We start from the raw sequence: 15,236 nt of genomic DNA on the forward strand, positions 1-15,236 counted from the left end.
TGGAGCACTTTGAGGGTTACACCACCCTTTAACAGACAGACACACGCTTGTCGCTGCTGCTTTGAGGATGCAAGTGCGGCTACAGCCCACACAATTCACAAAGACAGAAAAAAAAAGAAGAATATTTTTATTGTTTGTGGAGCGCACTTTGAGGGTTACACCACCCTTTAACAGACAGACACACGCTTGTCGCTGCTGCTTTAAGGATGCAGGTGCGGCTACAGCCCACACATTTCACAAAGACAGAAAAAAAAAAGAATTTTTTTATTGTTTGTGGAGCGCACTTTGAGGGTTACACCACCCTTTAACAGACAGACGCATGCTTGTCGCTGCTGCTTTGAGGATGCAGGTGGAATCTAGACGGGATTTGGAACCGGGGACACACTACCTGCATCAATTGTCTAAATCCCACTGCACTAATGGCGGATATCGTACCCACGTCTAACACCAACATAGCAGTCAAGGCCTCAGTTATACGTTTTGCTTCAGGATGACTGCTGTCGTACTTCATCCTCATCGCTAGGGACTGTTGGAGGGTCAATTGTTTAGTTAAAGTGGTGGTGTTCCTACTTCCTTTCTGGGATAATGAACAACTCCCAGCAGCAGCAACAGCACTAGGAGGAAGTGGTTCTTGATCTTTCCCTATTTTATTTTTATCAGAGAAAGTTTGGTCCTCCATTTATGTTATATTGATATATACGTGCGGCTAAAGCGCACACAAACACAGAAAATATTTTTTTATTTTTGCTGGAGAGTAGTGCACTTTGTGGGTTACACCACCCTTTAAGAAATGAGCCAGCCGGCTCTTTACTTATGGGACACAGGCGCACACTTGGCGCTGCTCCTTTGTTGATGCACGTGCAGCCACAGTGCACACAAGTCACAAACACAGAAAATATATTTTTTTTTGGTTTGGACTGGAGTGTACTTTGGGGGTTACAGCACCCTTTAACGGTCAAGCCAGCCGGCCCTTTACTTATGACACAGGCGCACGCTTGGCACTACTTTGTTGATGCACGTGCGGCTACTGCGCACACAATTCACAAACACAGAAAATATTTTTTTATTTGGTTTGGAGTGTACTTTGGGGGTTACAGCACCCTTTAACGGTCAAGCCAGCCGGCCCTTTACTTATGACACAGGCGCACGCTTGGCACTACTTTGTTGATGCACGTGTGGCTACTGTGCACACAATTCACAAACACAGAAAAAATATTTTGTTATTTGGTTTGGAGTGTACTTTGGGGGTTACAGCACCCTTTAACGGTCAAGCCAGCCGGCCCTTTACTTATGACACAGGCGCACGCTTGGCACTACTTTGTTGATGCACGTGCGGCTACTGCGCACACAATTCACAAACACAGAAAAAATATTTTGTTATTTGGTTTGGAGTGTACTTTGGGGGTTACAGCACCCTTTAGCGGTCAAGCCAGCCGGCCCTTTACTTATGACACAGGCGCACGCTTGGCACTACTTTGTTGATGCACGTGCGGCTACTGCGCACACAATTCACAAACACAGAAAATATTTTTTTGGGAGGTTTGGACTGGAGTGTACTTTGGGGGTTACAGCACCCTTTAACGGTCAAGCCAGCCGGCCCTTTACTTATGAAACAGGCGCACGCTTGGCACTACTTTGTTGATGCACGTGCGGCTACTGCGCACACAATTCACAAACACAGAAAATAATTTTTTTTTTGGTTTGGACTGGAGTGTACTTTGGGGGTTACAGCATCCTTTAACGGTCAAGCCAGCCGGCCCTTTACTTATGACACAGGCGCACGCTTGGCACTACTTTGTTGATGCACGTGCGGCTACTGCGCACACAATTCACAAACACAGAAAATAATTGTTTTTTTGGTTTGGACTGGAGTGTACTTTGGGGGTTACAGCACCCTGTAACGGGCAAGCCAGCCGGCCCTTTACTTATGACACAGGCGCACGCTTGGCACTACTTTGTTGATGCACATGCGGCTACTGCGCACACAATTCACAAACACACAAAAAATATTATTTTTTTAGCACTTGGGGGGAGCACCCCTGATGGACAGAGCACCCCCTGGACAACACTACAGCACCCCTTTAGGACTGGGACACTGCACAGGACTTTGGAGTGGACACAGCCCCTATGGAGAACTGACTGCACAACACAGTCCAGCCAGCCCCTATGGACTTTGAAGTAGTGGACACAGCCCCTATTAACAACAGCAGCACAACACAGCCAGCCCCTATGGACTTTGAAGTAGTGGACAACAGCAGCACAGAGCAGCACAACACTACTCTGCACTACACTACACTACACTACACAGCCCAGCCAGCCCTAACTCCCACCCTCCCTCTTCACTGTCCACAGCCGAGTGAGAAAATGGCGCCGACGCGGGTACCTTATATAGGATCCATAACCCGCGAGACCCGGAAGGCGGGATGATGACGTTTTGCCTCGATTTCAGATCCGAGTCAGGTGGGAAAAGTCGAGCCTGACTCGGATTGGCCTCGGATCGGGGGGGCTCGGATTTCAGAAATCCGAACCCGCTCACCCCTAACTGCGATGCATACCATCGGCAGCAGCAAAAGTATGCATCTTAGCGAGCGGGTCTGAATCAGGCCCTGAGGCCTCTTACTAGCTGCTTTTATCTCTTTTTATGAAACACATGGGGCCTATTCATCATCACTTAATTTTTACAAAAGCAGGTTATACTTATCATTTTCACCTGCAATTGTAAAAATGAAGTTATTGGGCCATTCATCACGAAGGTAAAGCAGGAGATATCACAGATATCTCCTTCCTTACCTTTCTGCAGCGGATTGGCCTGCTGTCCCCATACACTAGTATCACAGATATCTTCTGCTTACCTTTCTCTAGCGGATTGGCCCGCTGTCCCCATACACTAGTATCACAGATATATCTCCTACTTACCTTTCTCTAGAGGATTGGCCCGCTGTCCACATACACTAGTATCACAGATATCTCCTGCTTACCTTTCTGTAGCGGAATTGCCCGCTGTCCCCATACACTAGTATCACAGATATCTCCTGCTTACCTTCCTTTGACGGAATGGCCCGCTGTCCCCATACACTAGTATCACAGATATCTCCTGCTTACCTTTCTCTAGCGGAGTGACCCGCTGTCCCCATACACTAGTATCACAGATATCTCCTGCTTACCTTTCTCTAGCGGAGTGACCCGCTGTCCCCATACACTAGTATCACAGATATCTCCTGCTTACCTTTCTCTAGCGGAGTGACCCGCTGTCCCCATACACTAGTATCACAGATATCTCCTGCTTACCTTTGTCTTGCGGAATGGCCCACTGTCCCCATACACTAGCATGGTGACAGAATTCATCAAGCATACCCATACACTAGTATCACAGATATATCTCCTGCTTACCTTTCTCTAGCGGATGGGCCTGCTGTCCCCATACACTTGTATCACAGATATCTCCTACTTACCTTTCTCTCACGGAATATTATATTTTCGGAGCTTCAGTGCAGCGAATTAGAATGTTAATTATCAGAGCCCAATAATGAACATAATGAATAGGCCCCTAAGGGGTAAATTTAATAAATGTTGATTTAGCTAGAATTAAAACACAGATGGGCTTTCCAAATGCAAATTTTGCATATTTATCATCCGTAGTGTTTCATCTTCAATTGGAAGTTGAAACACTACGGATGATAAATATGCAGATTTTTGCATTTAGAAAGCCCATCTATGTTGATGAGTGACCATATAGACGTACAGTGCTGCCAGCCTAGTCTATTATGCAGGTCATAGAACTCTGCTGTGACCTCTGATATCTGTAGTAATGTAAGGTAGGGGGGTATATTGCACCTTATGATACACAAGATTTAATTACATTTTGTAAGAAATAGAACTTGTGGACAGTATTAGTAACTTCTTATGGTTTTATGTTGATCAATACCAATAAATGTATAACACTAAGGGGTTAGATCACCTTTGCGTCACAATTGTGAAACGGTAAAATGCATTAACTAAATAAACACGATTGCTTGTAAATACAGATTTGCAAAAATTGCAGGATGCGTGTCAGTCTGCGCCAGGATTGTGTCATGCATACATCACATACACTTACTTTTTGTTGTTATAAATTGGTTTATTGCTAATTATATACAAATGTTTTTCTTTCTCCTGGTTTTCTTCTCTATTTTAATTTCTGATGATAGCACTGTGTGCGGAGTTAGTTTTGCTCGTACTCATGTCTTGCTCTCTGCAGAGAGTCCATATATAAATAGAGCATGGGGGTTCACCTTCGATCTTCCTCCTCCACCATCGATAGTCTTGCTGCATGCGCTCTCATATGTCAGCATACAGCTTCTCTCAGTATGTATCAATCGTTTTTGCCCAGTTGTTTCTTAATTAGCGCCACCCATGTTCGGGGAGTTGTGGCGACAGGGGCCATCCATTTTCTGGCTATCATCACCTGTTAAAATAAGCAATGTATCCAGAAATAGATGTGGATTCCAATTATCCATGACAGAACGCTGACCAACATATAAAGATATGGGTCATCAGTATTATTACAGCCAATGATGTTTCCTTCACCGTTGTTAAAACTTTCTTCCACAGGCTCCTCCGGCTCTTCCTCTTCACGTATACTGGAAAGATTTTCTTCCACAGGCTCCTCCGCCTCTTCCTCCTCATGTATACTGGGAAGATTTGGCATAAATGCATAGCTCTTATATTTGTACATCCTACGTTTGCTATACATTGGTGGGGTGGTGATGATTTTTTCAAGAATATCTGCTTCCTCTTCTAACGAGAGATCCATGGATTGGACATTGGAGCAGATGTCAGTATTCTGAGGTATGGCAGACGCAGCATAATCCCCATCATCATCATCATCATCATCGTCTCTGTAGCAATGGCTTCCGCAACATCCCATTTTGCAATGGAAACTTCTTACCACCAGCTCCCTTCAAGAAGTGAGCACCAAGCCAAACAGCTCAGTGTATATGATCCATATGTGACCTCATAATAGACAGTCTTGGTAATACATTGTGACATCACCAGTCTGTGTAATCAGCAGAAGCAGCATCTATCATACCTATGTGACTTTTTCTTGGTATCCATGGATTGTAATAAAAAATACTGTCCCCAGTTAATTCCAACCGGAGTTGACCAGTGACAAAATCAGCACCATTAGTCAGTGCTGCCTATGCTTACTTAGCAATCTGCCTCCCTTGGAGATAGAAGTAAAACAAGCTGAGCTCCACAGTGATGCTGAATGTACCCATCTATAAATATATCGTGAGATGAGAGGGCCGAACTGACGCTGATGTGTTGCTTTATTTGAAATAGTTTTTGTTATAGGAATAATAAATATAACAAATCTTTTACAATGTCAAGAAAGTCATGGAAACCATGATATAGCACTGATCTGTTCAATTTAGTTTCAGTGTCGTGGGCGTGTAGACCGACTTCATCGCTGGTGTGTAAGAACAGTGGCCAGGATAGGCTTCCACATGCAGCCACGTGGATTTTTAGTATACATGAGCGGATTCTCGCATTACCATAATGTAGCAAGCAGACAGCCGTAAAAGTGACCAGGGTTACGTCTCTCTCAGAATCAGCCTTGCCACACCTCCCTTGTTCATTGGGTACACACAATTTGCAGATTGTGACACCCCTTCAGCGGGCCCCTATCACTACATTCCCCTAGTGGGCTCTACATGCTCCAGTGCACAGTCCATCACTGCGTAGGTGGAGGGTTTGCCTGTATCCAGGCCTGAAGGACACACAGTCACAGCGATCATTACATGTTTTCTCCTATCTCTGGTCAATTTCAAAGAGGAATGAAGAATGCCCAATATTGCCCACACTGGGAAAATGGGGGCATAGAAAACTAAATGGGTAGAGTTACAGAGGTAAATTTGCCTCCAAAAATGTATAACAGAAGGACATTCCCACATGCAGTGCACAGGAGGCAGTGATTGGAAGTTCACATTTTGAACAAGCAGAACGGAGAGCCCAGTAGCGGGGAGGGGACAGGTAGCCCCTATGGTATATATATATATTAATAAACATTGCCCTATAAGAACTAACAGTAAGAATTTTGCAGGAGTAGGATAGTGTCATAAACAACTGGTCAATGGAAAGGGTAGGATTTTTTTTTTATGACCTAAGGAGGTACTGGACATGTATGGAAATGTCCCTGTCTCTCACCAGACACTTACACACAAGGGAATCAAGGCTGTTATACCATTCAGATAAGGAAAAGTCAGTAATAACTGAGTGTACTTGGTGCCCAGCAGAGACAGGCCAATTGTAGCCTGGGGGTGGGGGACTCTTAGCATTGGTCCAGGAGGAATGGACAATCTATAGAAGGTGATTTCTGGTGTAGAACAAAGGGGCTAGCTGTGTCTTGGGAGTTAAACTTCCCATGTTGTCTGGCCCATATTGTATGTGAGGCTAATCTTTTGAGTTTGTGTGGACATCAGACATTTTGGGTCCTCCCCAAAGCATTAGATTCCCCCTCTCACATTAATTTGGGATATCTATGTGATTATACACTCAATGAAAATAGAGATGAGTGGTTCTGTTTTGGCTCGGATCTGCCCACCAAGTTCAGATTTTAGAACAAGGCAAAACATCATCTTTCATGGACAAAGATGATGTGTTTCCCCATTTTGAGATGCGAACTTGGTGGGAAGATCCAAGCCAAATCCAAATCACTCAATAAAACTGACTTGTGTAAGTTGAATTATTATTATTATTATTATTATTATTATTATTATTATTATTATTAAATTATGTGGAGACCCACCCGCCCCATTGTTAATCTGACCCTGATCATAAATCAATAGTCCATGTTCCTGATTGGATGGAAATGGATCGCAATAGTTGCCACCATTGATTCTACGGTATCAGCATCATAGCACCCTTTGTGTATGGGCTGCAACTAAGCAGAGGGGTCACCAGTTCTGGTGACACCCGGTACACCCTCCATATCCCCCTAGTGCAGCAGAGACTCCGTGTTGCCGTAGATTTATTCTTTTACTTTGGAGTTTAGTTTGTTGGCCTATTGACCCTGGGCTGGATGTTCCCTGCCCTTGGCTACATGGGTATTGTTGCACCTCATTTACCTGGGTGGGGAATTACGTAGTTAAGTACAGTTGGGGGGGGCTTAGTTCGGGGATCCAGATATGACATACGTTGGGGGCTTAGTCAAATAGGGTGGGGGGAAATGGGTGGGGGGTGTTATTATAGTTGCTGCCTAAGCTGTAGAGACACTGTCTGATGTGCATATTATTTATTTCTCTTTTATGCTTGTTTGTCTGGTGTGGACCACTTTACAAACATTTCTTTGAGGTGAGTCTATGTGACCGGGTCTGGTATTGGGAATTGTAGCCAGTGGCGTAACTAGGGTCTTCGGAGCCCAGGATAAATTTAAGATTGGCGGCGCCCCCCCACAAACAAAGGAAAATATGTGTTGCGCGCCCCTGGCACGCAGCAAAAAAAATGGGCGTGGTCAGAAAAGGGGCATGCTTACTGACACGCCACCAATTTCTCGTCAGTCTGGGAACATTCCTTTCTGTTCCATATGCACCTTACCTATACGGTGGTTTTGCACAATGTGGAGCCTCTGAAGAAATACATCCTCCCTGGGACAACGGGGTCTTCAGTCGGTATTCACTATTCATGTAGGTTACATCGTCGAGAAGATGCCTGTTTGTGTAGGAATATTAAAAAGGTCATCATCATACGATAGCGGTTCAACCAGACTCGTTCCCCGTGTAACTTCCTCCCCCCTGCATCTCTCAGCCACACCACCATCTCATTGCATCATCTCTTAGCCACACCATCATCTCCCTCCCTGTGTTGTCTCTCCTTAGCCACGCCATCTCCCCCCCCCACGTGGCAGTCCGACTCCCCCTTACCTGGCTGGTCCGGAGCGGAGAGAGCGCCGGGGAAGGAGAATCACCCTGTCACAAGCACCCCCAGCGGCAGCTCTCAGTATAGAGAGAATGGGAAGACTGCCTGGGAGGGGCTGCGTAATTCTGCTGCAGCTCCCCTAACAGTCCTACAGCAGCACCAACAGGCACACATGCCTGTTTGTTCAATATTCAGTCCGGGAGCAATGGAGATGCCGGGGGGGTCGTTGGGCTGGGAGTCACGGTGCCCTCTGCTGGGCCTGCCACGTCACCCAGGGCATGTGCCCCGCTCGTCCTGCCCTGGTTACGCCACTCATTGTGGCCTTTCCTATTTCGTTTATCCTTATTTTCATAAAGAGCTATATTGACCCTCTTTGTATGCTGCAATTTATCCTTACTTTGCTGGTACCTATTGCTCCCGTTATTTTTATTTCTCATTGCGAGGGCCTGGAAAGCTCCTTCAGGCACCCATCTCATTGATATTATCCTATTAGGGGTTTTTGTATCTGTGGACTACCTGTACAGTATATTAGAAAGCTGTTACCTGCTCGTTTTTGACCTTGTTCTATCCTTTATTTTTTGTTTTCTTTCATTTATTCTGTACTTATCCTTCACCACACTAGGCCACTGACTGGATATGCTTGAAACTTTTTCATATTGTCTTTTTGTATTGTCTTTGATATTGTACGTATATTTAATGTTATTTCCTTTTATTGCTGTCTTCATTCATGCCAGTCTTTTTGTATTGTTTATTCGAAAACTGCACATTTGTCTTGTCTCAAATGTATTCTGTTATTTTGGGTGTAAAAAAATTCCAAAAATAAAATGATTAAAAAACACTGCAAAGGACAGCTCTTCAAATAAGAGCTGGGTCGGACTGGACCACAGGGGTACGGGGAAATTTCCAGTGGTCCCCACTGCCTATGGGCCCACCCCCCTTTTCTACGTGTTAGGTTCCAGATCCCAAATTATAGATTGTTACTCTATTAGACAGTAAGTTACATGGTGGAGCAGGACCACTGATCAACATGGGGGCATGGTTCCCTTCTAATGGTTAGGCAATCATCTGTGGTTGCTTTCCACATCCCCTGTGGTGGATGACTGCACTCTTTAAGCATGGGCCCCTACCACTGCATTCCCCAAGGTGGGCCCTTCATGCACTTCTGCATTTCTGTTAAACACGCAGCTATCAGGCAGCTCTATTGTATTCAGTCCAAATACTACTGAATACACACACTTGCAACATGATTGCATACACCACTGACAAATATCATTCTGTCACACACGTTTGTTTGAAACAAACTCACTGGTGTCCATGCAATACCCAGCGTGTTTAATACGGGGCCAGATACGATTCTTAGTAAATATACCCCTATGTATTTATATACATTATACGTTAATATGGCGCGTGAGGCTGTATTTTACCTAAGGCCCTGTGGGGTCTTAGGGCCTGATTCAGTAGCAGATGCAGGGGCGTATTTATAATGGGTGCAGGTTGCGCGGGGCACACGGCCCCTGGGTCCATTAGACTTAGACTAGTTCCCAGAGTCTATTGCTGCTGTCAGTGCGCAGGCGGCATCAGGGAGAGAGGAGGGGGCCCCAGACGGGGAATGCACATGGGCCCCTCCTCTCTTATTGCGCCCCTGGCATGGAGCCACGAGCAATAATAAAGTGGGAGGAGGCAGTCCCTTCCCATCATCACCCATGGCTCCTCCTCTTTGCCTCCACTGAGCTGCATCCCATGCTGGCCCTGATGTCAGCCAGCCCGGATGGCATGAATTGAGAAGAGATCACGGTGGCTGTTTCCCTGCTGCTGAGGGGAGGTCTGAGCCGGGTGCTGTGTTGAGAGCTTGGTTGGTGGCACCCAGGACTGGGAGGAGCCTGAGCGGTGAATCTGGTGCACATTATCAGTGACTGCAGTGGTTATGTGTGAGTTCTCTGGCTGCACTATGCTATCCAGCTGTTTCAGCTGACCACCAAGCTGCTGGATCATTCCAGTTTCCATCTGCTGGTGGATCAATTATTGTGTGCTCCTGGCCAAATCTGACTCTGTGTGCGCTCACACACACCAGCCTGGGGGTGTACAGATGTGTTACATACACCTTTTCTCACATTGCTCCAAATAGCTCCATTGGACGTACTACAGACTTTGCCATTTAGCTGCTCCAAACATCTTTTTCTTTTACTTTGCATTTTATTCGCATTCCAATTCCTGTGTGACCAAAGCATTCATCTAGTGTCCATGGAATACTGTGAGCGAATCTCTAGGCCGCTACAATGTGACTATGACACAGAATTTAGGAAAAAGTATGAATCGCTATCCATGGCAGATTCATCCGATTTGCGGCAAGCGTCTCATGCTACACAATATGTCGCAAAAACGCTATCTGAATGAGGACACAGAGGTCATCTGTATCTGTACACTCAGGGCCTGATTCAGACCCGCTCGCTAAGATGTGATCGCTCGCACGATGTGTATGCAAATTGTGTAGGCAGTGCTACCGCACAGCAATGCATTAGCGCGCCCAGTATTTCTTAGAGAGCGATCACATAGTGTATGGAGACACCCACCAGCCTGTTTTAAGATGACCACTTGTGCACATCATGTCCAGGAAGTGTATACAACCATCGGTACATCGGGTTACATCAGATGTTATCGCAGCGCTTGAGGTTGACCATACCCTGCCGCAAGCACTGTGAGCACTTCAGTGTAAAAACAAGCCAGGTGAAGTGTACTATAATGCTGTCTTTTTATTATGCACACCTCTAAAACGCCGTTGAGATGCTCAGGCACACCTGCGTTTGCACCTCCACTCCCCCGTTTTTAATGGCCAGCAAGTTAACACCTACCAAACGGCTTCCCCTGTCACTCACTCTGCTGGGCTGTCTATGTGCAGCGAGCGAATGCATTGTGAACTTTCGCTAAGCTATGCGCATGCACACTGCGATGCATACCATCGGCAGCAGCAAAAGTATGCATCTTAGCGAGCGGGTCTGAATCAGGCCCTGAGGCCTCTTACTAGATGCTTTTATCTCTTTTTATGCAACACATGGGGCCTATTCATCATCAGTTAATGTTTACAAAAGCAGGTTATAATTATCATTTTCACCTGCAATTGTAAAAATGAAGTTATCGAGCCATTCATCACGAAGGTAAAGCAGGAGATATCACAGATATCTCCAACCTTACCTTTCTGCAGCGGATTGGCCCGCTGTCCCCATACACTAGTATCACAGATATCTCCTGCTTACCTTAATTTAGCGGATTGGCCCGCTGTCCCCATACATTAGTATCACAGATATATCTCCTGCTTACCTTTCTCTCACAGAATGGCCCGCTGGCCCCATACACTAGTATCACAGATATCTCCTGCTTATCTTTCTATAGCGGAATGGCCCGCTGTCCCCATACACTAGTATCACAGATATCTCCTGCTTACCTTTCTCTAGTGGATTGGCCTGCTGTCCCCATACACTAGTATCACAGATATCTCCTACTTACCTTTCTCTCACGGAATATTATATTTTCGGAGCTTCAGTGCGGCGAGTTAGAATGTTAATTATCAGAGCCCAATAATGAACATAATGAATAGGCCCCTAAGGGGTAAATTTACTAAATGTTGATTTAGCTAGAATTAAAACACAGATGGGCTTTCCAAATGCAAATTTTGCATATTTATCATCCGTAGTGTTTCATCATCAATTGGAAGTTGAAACACTACGGATGATAAATATGCAGATTTTGCATTTAGAAAGCCCATCTATGTTGATGAGTGACCATATAGACGTACAGTGCTGCCAGCCTAGTCTATTATGCAGGTCATAGAACTCTGCTGTGACCTCTGATATCTGTAGTAATGTAAGGTAGGGGGGTATATTGCACCTTATGATACACAAGATTTAATTTCATTTTGTAAGAAATAGAACTTGTGGACAGTATTAGTAACTTCTTATGGTTTTATGTTGATCAATACCAATAAATGTATAACACTAAGGGGTTAGATCACCTTTGCATCACAATTTCCAAACGGTAAAATACGTTAACTAAATAAACACGATTGCTTGAAAATACAAATTTGCAAAAATTGCAGGATGCGTGTCAGTCTGCGCCAGGATTGTGTCATGCATACATCACATACACTTACTTTTTGTTGTTATAAATTGGTTTATTGCCAATTATATACAAATGTTTTTCTTTCTCCTGGTTTTCCTTCTCTAGTTTAATTTCTGATGATAGCTGTGGGCGGAGTTAGTTTTGCTCTTACTCATGTCTTGCTCTCTGCAGAGAGTCCATATATAAATAGAGCATGGGGTTCACCATCGATCTTCCTCCTCCACCATCGATAGTCTTGCTGCATGCGCTCTCATATGTCAGCATACAGCTTCTCCCAGTATGTATCAATCGTTTTTTCCCAGTTGTTTCTTTATTCGCGCCACCCATGTTTGGGGAGTTGTGGCGACAGGGGCCATCCATTTTCTAGCTATCATCACCTGTTAAAATAAGCAATGTATCCAGAAATAGATGTGGATTCCAATTATCCATGACAGAACGCTGACCAACATATAAAGATATGGGTCATCAGTATTATTATAGCCAATGATGTTTCCTTCACCATTGTTAAAACTTTCTTCCACAGGCTCCTCCGGCTCTTCCTCTTCACGTATACTGGAAAGATTTTCTTCCACAGGCTCCTCCGCCTCTTTCTCCTCACGTATACTGGGAAGATTTGGCATAAATGCATAGCTCTTATATTTGTACATCCTACGTTTGCTATACATTGGTGGGGTGGTGATGATTTTTTCAAGAATATCTGCTTCCTCTTCTAATGAGAGATCCATGGATTGGACATTGGAGCAGATGTCAGGAATCTGAGGTATGGCAGACGCAGCATAATCCCCATCATCATCATCTTTTCAGCATTTGCTTCCGCAACATCCCATTTTGCAATGGAAACTTCTTACCACCAGCTCCCTTCAAGAAGTGAGCACCAAGCCAAACAGCTCAGTGTATATGATCCATATGTGACCTCATAATAGACAGACTTGGTAATACATTGTGACATCACCAGTCTGTGTAATCAGCAGAAGCAGCATCTATCATACCTATGTGACTTTTTCTTGGTATCCATGGATTGTAATAAAAAATACTGTCCCCAGTTAATTCCAACCGGAGTTGACCAGTGACAAAATCAGCACCATTAGTCAGTGCTGCCTATGCTTACTTAGCAATCTGCCTCCCTTGGAGATAGAAGTTAAACAAGCTGAGCTCCACAGTGATGCTGAATGTACCCATCTATAAATATATCGTGAGATGAGAGGGCCGAACTGACGCTGATGTGTTGCTTTATTTGAAATAGTTTTTGTTATAGGAATAATAAATATAACAAATCTTTTACAATGTCAAGAAAGTCATGGAAACCATGATATAGCACTGATCTGTTCAATTTAGTTTCAGTGTCGTGGGCGTGTAGACCGACTTCATTGCTGGTGTGTAAGAACAGTGGCCAGGATAGGCTTCCACATGCAGCCACGCAGATTTTTAGTATACATGAGCAGATTCTCGCATTACCATAATGTAGTAAGCAGACACCCGTAAAAGTGACCAGGGTTACGTCTCTCTCAGAATCAGCCTTGTCACACCTCCCTTGTTCATTTGGTACACACACTTTGCAGATGGTCACACCCCTTCAGCGGGCCCCTATCACTACATTCCCCTGGTGGGCTCTACATGCTCCAGTGCACAGTCCATCACTGCGTAGGTGGAGGGTTTGCCTGTATCCAGGCCTGAAGGACACACAGTCACGGCGATCATTACATGTTTTCTACTATCTCTGGTCAATTTCAAAGAGGAATGAAGAATGCCCAATATTGCCCACACTGGGAAAAATTAGAAAACTAAATGGGTAGAGTTACAGAGATAAATTTGCCTCCAGAAATGTATAACAGAAGGACATTCCCACATGCAGTGCACAGGAGGCAGTGATTGGAGGTTCACATTTTGAACAAGCAGAACGGAGAGCCCAGTAGCGGGGAGGGGACAGGTAGCCCCTATGGTATATATATATATTAATAAACATTGCCCTATAAGAACTAACAGTAAGCATTTTGCAGGAGTAGGATAGTGTCATAAACAACTGGTCAATGGAAATGGTAGGATTTTTTTTTTATGACCTACGGAGGTACTGGTCATGTATGGAAATGTCCCTGTCTCTCACCAGAGACTTACACACAAGGGAATCAAGGCTGTTATACCAATCAGATAAGGAAAAGTCAGTAATAACTGAGTGTACTTTGTGCCCAGCAGAGACAGGCCAATTGTAGCCTGGGGGTGGAGGACTCTTAGCATTGGTCCAGGAGGAATGGATAATCTATAGAAAGTGATTTCTGGTATAGAACACAGGAGCTAGCTGTGTCTTGGGAGTTAAAATTCCCATTTTGTCTGGCCCATATTGTATGTGAGGCTAATCTTTTGAGTTTGTGTGGACATCAGACATTTTGGGTCCTCCCCAAAGCCTTAGATTCCCCATCTCACATAATTTTGGGATATCTATGTGATTATACACTCAATTAGCTCGGATCTGCCCGCCAAGTTCAGATTTTAGAACAAGGCAAAACGTCATCTTTCATTGACAAAGATTATGTTTTTCCTCATTTTGAGATGCGAACTTGGTGGGAACATTCAAGCCAAATCGCACAATAAAACTGACTTGTGTAAGTTGAATTATTATTATTATTATTATTATTATTATTATTATTAAATTATGTGGAGACCCACCCGCCCCATTGTTAATCTGACCCTGATCATAAATCGATAGTCCATGTTCCTGATTGAATGGAAATGGATCGCAATAGTTGCCACCATTGATTCTACGGTGTCAGCATCATAGCACCCTTTGTGTATGGGCTGCAACTAAGCAGAGGGGTCACCAGTTCTGGTGACACCCGGTACGCACTCCATATCCCCCTAGCGCAGCAGAGACTCTGTGTTGCCATAGATTTATTCTTTTGCTTTGGAGTTTAGTTTGTTGGCCTAATGACCCTGGGCTGGATGTCCCCTGGCCCTTGGCTACATGGGTATTGTTGCACTTCATTTATCTGGGTGGGGAATTAGGTAGTTAAGTACAGTTGGGGTGGGGCTTAGTTCGGGGATCCAGATATGACATACGTTGGGGGCTTAGTCATATAGGGTGGGGGGAAATGGGTGGGGGGTGTTCTTATAGTTGCTGCCTAAGCTGTAGAGACACTGTCTGATGTGCATATCATTTATTTCTCTTTTATGCATGTTTGTCTGGTGTGGACCACTTTACAAACATTTCTTTCAGGTGAGTCTATGTGACCGGG

The sequence above is a fragment of the Taudactylus pleione genome, unplaced genomic scaffold, assembly GCF_031769625.1.
Source record: "Taudactylus pleione unplaced genomic scaffold, aTauple2 ptg000296l, whole genome shotgun sequence".
In the NCBI taxonomy this organism is placed as follows: domain Eukaryota; kingdom Metazoa; phylum Chordata; class Amphibia; order Anura; family Myobatrachidae; genus Taudactylus; species Taudactylus pleione.